The following is a 6,170-nucleotide window of genomic DNA, read 5'->3' as shown; positions in this document are numbered from 1 at the left end:
ACAGTTACCATTTAGATTGCTTGCTGATTATTTTATTTATATGGTTGTTAAAATTACTAAGAAGCACAACGATTTATTTAAAGTTAATGTTTACCCTTAATTGATCATGCTAAACAATTGTTTACTAAATGGTCCCCATTATCCTTATCCTTGATTGGTTCCATTAATGCTATTAAGATGATCATTTTACCTAAATATCAGTACCTATTTCAGGCGGTATCAATTTTTATCTCTAACTTTTTTTATATATTATTGATTCTAAAATTTCTGCATATATGTGGCAGAATAGAAATCCCAGGTTATATTAGAAATATTTACAGAAATCAAACAAAGGAAGGCGGCTTGGTTTTGGCGGATCCTAGATTTTATTATTGGGCATTAATATTCGATATTTAACGTTTTGGACACAAGAGTTGGATGAACCTTGAGTGGGAGTCTCAACAGGGGTTTTCATTGGCTTCTATTTTAGGGGCTGTGCTTCCCTTTGCACTTACTAAATTTATTAAGCAAATGGTAATTCCAATTAAACATACAATAGGAATATGGTTTCAATTTTGGTAATTTTTTGTCCAAATAAATATATACTGTCAAGTTCTATGACATCTGTTTTTTTTTCTTTCAAACATTTAGAATTGATCAAGCTTTTCTTTTATGGAAAACAAAGGGAATATCATGTTTTCGTGATTTATTTATGGATGATCTTTTATGGCTTTTGAACAGTTTTCTAATAAATATAATTTGCCTGGATCACACTTTTTCAGGTATTTACAGATTAGAAACCGTTGAATGTAATTTTACCGTCCGTTCCGATATCACATCGAATTGAAGTTACGGAAAAGAAATAAGATTAAATCCATATCAGAAGAGTTTAATATCATTTATTTATGATTTAATTATGAAAATACGCTTAGATACTTCTGATAAAATTAAGAATGAGTGGAAAAGAGAACTTCGGATACCTTTACCTATACAGAAATGGGAGAAAATTCTTGAACTAGAAAATACCTCTTCAGTGTGTGTCAGACATGCCATCATACAATTTAAGGTGGTTCATCGGGCTCATATGTCCAAGGATAAGTTAGCACAGTTTTACTGCCATATAAATCCTGTCTGTGATAGATGTAATTCCGAGGTAGCTTCCTTCACACATATGTTCTGGTCTTGTCCTCTTCTAAAAAAAAATTGGAAGTATATTCTGAGATATTATCTCAGTAGTTCTGCTTATTGATTTACAACCACATCCTATTACCGCAATTTTTGGAGGACCGGTGATAGACTCTAGTCATTTATCCTCGTCAACTTGTCGTCTAATTGCATTTGTTACATTAATAGCCATCAGATCTACTTAAATGGAAAGATTCCTATCTCCCTACTACATTTGAATGGTTTTCCCAAATCATAGCATGTCTAAACTTGGAAAAAATTAGGAGTGGTACTGTGGATCCTTCGGTTGAATCTGAAGAGACTTATAGGCCATTTATTCAATATTTTCATATGATTAAGTTGATCCTTTACGAATATTGTGTAATAAGTTTTTGTTCATGTATAGACGAGCGGAGTTAACGCCAAATAATTTCAGCCGTTGTAATATGACAGCCTAATTTTGTCTGGTTTTTTTTTGGTTTAGTGTTTTTTCTAATTTACGATTTTTTTCTCCTTATATAATATCTCTTTCATGCTTAGTTGCTATGAGATTGAGAGGTTAAACTATATTTGTCATTTGGAATCTGTACTTTTACATGTTAACCGTTATTAATGTAATTCCGATCTCTTTGTAACATTATATTATTGCTATGCTTATTAAATTTGAAACTTAATAAAAAGATTGAAAAATAAAAGGAAACTGGCTGCTACCAAGTGGACCAATCACAGTTCTTGCAGTCTGCGTCGCTGCGATGCGTAGTTGCATTTTTAGGAATGTGCGCATTAGGCTACGGCATACGGTACAGCCTAGGGTGCAGCGTCGGGTACGCGGCTACGTAGAGCCTACGGCGTAGCCTCGACGGAGAAGAATAATTCAGGCTTCAGTGTGTGGGAAGGGATTCACTTGGTCCTCTCAACTACAGAGACACCAGCGAATTCACACTGGGTAGAGACTGATCACCTGCGCAGACTTTAGGAGGAGATTTTCACAGCCAAATCAACCAAAAGTGCATCATTGAGTTCACACTGTGGAGAGGTTGTTCATCTGCTGTGAATGAGGGAAGCGATCCACTCAGTCATCTAACCTTACGTAACTTTCACTTCAGCTGGCAGTTTAATATACGGGCTGATAGCTCCCAGCCAACCCGACCAAACTTCAGAAATCTCATTTGGGTGGATGCTGTGTGATGTGTCCCATGTTACAGATCAGTATATTACAAACGATACACAATATGCAATTAAACGATTCAGCTCTATAATTCTTACCTTTGACTATAGGGTTAGTAAAGAAACTGAAAAAAAATAAAAAAGAGCCCACTCTCTCTATTCACGTCTTCCCAGCAAAAAACCGTGAAAATCTCTCTTCCAAACTCACAAGAAAGAATATTTCTGTCATTGCACAGCCCCACACTGGAAAACCCTATTTCCTCTAGTCGTAACCTAAACATTGCTGCTACAGAGAAACCATTACCTCAGCAGCGAAACATTACAGAGAGGCCGCTACTTCAGCAGTGAAACCTTACAGCGTGTTACACTTGTGACACACTACCGGGTTCACACAGGGGAGAAAGTTTCAATAAGCTGCATGCTGGATATTTGTCCATCAACGTTGCTGAATGCAATTTCGAGAGTGACTGCCGGTGCTGAACTCTGCAATTATTGCTGCTGCTCACCACATCCAGTTCTGCACCCTGGTCACTGGGCATGGGAGGAGTTTCTTCTGCTGCACATTCACCTTTAATGGGCCTAGATCTGTGACAAATAAATCAGTTCTATATTAAACGCTGTCTCCGGTACTTAGTGAATTTATAACACAACTAGTATACAGCAGAGAGTCAACTCAGGCTGGCTGGACACTGCCTGTGATTTTGTTCCACAGCAGATCTTTCAAATCCTCCCCTGTTGTTCACCTCTCACTGTCCCTGTGAATGAGTTCCAAATAGTCACCACTCTGTGGGCGAAGAGGTTTCCCTTGAATTCTCTGCAGTGCGAAGAAGTCGAGCTGACTGTAGTTCTGTCTGAGATGTTCTTCGCCCCTCAAATCTCTATGCATCACAAAGACGAAGTAGTATTCTAAAGCTCAGGTGACAAAACCGTGGCTGATAAGAAAAACCAAAGAAAACATAAAAACCAAAGAGAGGGCATAGAGCAAAAATCACTAGTATGTTGGAGGATTGGGAAGATTTTAAAAACCAACAGAATGCAACTAAAATAATTAAGAAGGAAATGATGGAACACTTAAGTGAGCTAGCCGGTAATATTAAAGAGGATACCAAATGTTTCTTCAGGTAATTGTACTGTAAAAGAAAGGCGGAAGCGGATATCGAACCACTGAAAAGTGATGATGGAGAGGTAGTAATGGGCTGGGGGTGCAAGGTGATGGCAGATGAACTGAATATCTCTCGAAGACCCCGGCAGGAATATGGAAGTACCAGATGTCAGTGGACTGAATGTGTGAAGTTACGTTACTCGGGAGAAGGTTCTTTGGAAACAGAGATGGTCTGAAAGTAAATAGGTTCCCTGGATCAGATGGTATACACCACAGAGATCTGAAAGAGGTGGCTGAAGAGATGTGGAGGCGTTAGCAATGATTTTTCGAGTATCGTTAAGGAACTAAAATCCTAAGTTAGTTTTCCCTTCACTACTCCCCCTCTCGCAGTTTCACCTATCACCGACCACTTCTTCTACCCTTTTCACCCCCACACTTCTTCCTCTGACGTCTCATCTTTTCTTCCCCCCAGTCCTGATGAAGGGTCTGGGCCCGAAACGTCGACTGTTTACTATTTCCCATATAAGCTGCCTGGCCTCCTAGGTTCCTCCAGCATTTTGTGTTTGTGTTGCTTGGATTCCCAGCATCCACAGAACGTTGCAGTTGATACAGATAAGAGACAGATAGTTTGGAGTAAAGCTGCAGTCTGCAAAATGACTTCGATAGGTTTGGTGAACGGACAACGAAGTCGTGGATGAAATGTACGGAAATGTACAGTGTATGCAAATGTACGGTCATGTACAATTGTGGAAGGAATAAGGGCGTAGAGAAAAAATAAATAAATGGGAGAAAATTCAAAAATCAGAGGTGCATAAGTACTTGGGAATCCTTGAGCAGGAGTCCCTAAAGGTTTGCTTGCAGATTGTGTTGATGAAGGATGACAACTGTAATGTTAGCATATAAGAACAATGATGTGATACTGTGGCTTTAAAACGTATTGGTCAGATCGCTCTTCGTGTATTGTGAACAGTTTACAACCTGCAAAAACAGATGTGCTCATACTGGAGCGGGTCCGGAGAACGTTTACGGGAATGATTCCAGCAACGAAAGGGCTAACGAATGAGGAGCGTTAGATAGCTTTGACCCTGCACTCGCTGGTATAGAAGAAAGAGAGGGGATCTCATTGAAACCTATTAAATATTGAAAGGCCTCGACAGCGTGGCTCTGAAGAAGATGAACACTATACTGTGTGAGTCTGGGACCACAGGTCACAACCTCAATGTATCGGACATCCACTGAGAGCAGAGATGAGGAGGATTTTCTTTAATCAGGGAGTGGTAAATCTTTAGAATTTATTGCCACGGACGGAGTAGAGGCCAAGTCATTGAGTGTATTTTAAATGGATGTTGAAAGATTATGGGGAGAAGGCAGGAGAATGGGGTTGAGAGATAATCAATTGGACAGGAACGAATGGCGGAGGAGACTCGATTGACTGACCAGCCCCTGTCTGATATCTCATGGCTCATGGTCTGAAGAAGAGGCCGGTGAGGTTGCATTAGGGTTAGGATTTTGTTAGGGTATCCACGTCTGGATTATTGTATTCAGTTATAGGAAAGAGGACGCTAAGCTGGAATAAGTGCAGAAAAGATTTACGAGAATGCTGCCGATACTCGAGGCACTGAGTTCTGGAGAGAGGTTGGGCAGGTTGGGACTTCACACCTTGAAGTGCTGGAGATTGAGGTGACATTATGCAGGTGTTCCACACTATGAGTGTACATAAATGGGGAATGTGCGCAGTTGAGTGATCTCGGCCTTTTCTCCTTGGAGCGACTGAGGATGAGAGGTGACCTGATAGACGTGTATAAGATGATGAGAGACATTGATCGTGTGGATAGTCAGAGGCTTTTTCCCAGGGCTGAAATGGTTGCCACAAGAGGACACAGGTTTAAGTTGCTGGGGAGTAGGTACAAAGGAGATGTCAAGGGTAAGTTTTTTACACAGAGAGTGGTGAGTGCGTGGAATGGGCTGCCGGCAACGATGGTGGAGGCGGCTACAATAGGGTCTTTTAAGAAACTACTGGATAGGTACGTGGAGCTTAGAAAAATAGAGGGCTATGGGTAAGCCCAGTAATTTCTAATGTCGGGACATGTTCCTCACAATTTTGTGGGCTGAAGGACCTGTATTGTGCTGTACGTTTTATATGTTTACTTTTCTTTTACCCCATTTTTGTGGAATCAACAACCAGAGGGCACCGGTTTAAGGTGAGAGAGGATTGATTTAATAGTGATCCCGGGGGACAATTATTAATCCACTCACTTCCGGTTCATTGTTTAACTAACATGATGAGGGCACTGTCAGGTTGGAGGAGCAACAACTCATATTACATCCGGGTAGTTTACAACCTGATGACATGAACATCGACATCTTTAACTTCTACCTCTACCTTTTTTTTCATCAACCCACAGGCCCGTCTCCTCCATTCTGTCTCCACACTTCTCTCTTCCCCACTGCGGATCGTCTCCCTCTGGTTCCTCTTTTACTTCCTTTTGTCCCATGGCCCGCTCTCTTATCGTATCAGATTCCTTCTTTTCAGTCCTTTGCATTTTCCACCTACCACCTCACAGCCTCTCACTTCATCTCCCACCTCGCCCACCCACTCACCTTCACTCTTATCTGGCTTCACCTATCACCTACCAGCTTGGACTCTTTCCACACCCCGCACCATCTTATTCCGGCTTATCCCACTTCCAGTCCTGATGAAGGGTCTTGGCAGGAAATCTCTGTTTTGCTTTATCCCCTCTATAGAAGCTACCTGACC

This window comes from Hemitrygon akajei, unplaced genomic scaffold, assembly GCF_048418815.1.
Source record: "Hemitrygon akajei unplaced genomic scaffold, sHemAka1.3 Scf000092, whole genome shotgun sequence".
NCBI lineage: Eukaryota > Metazoa > Chordata > Chondrichthyes > Myliobatiformes > Dasyatidae > Hemitrygon > Hemitrygon akajei.
The sequence above is the reverse complement of the archived record's forward strand: the minus strand, read 5'-3'. Positions refer to the sequence as shown.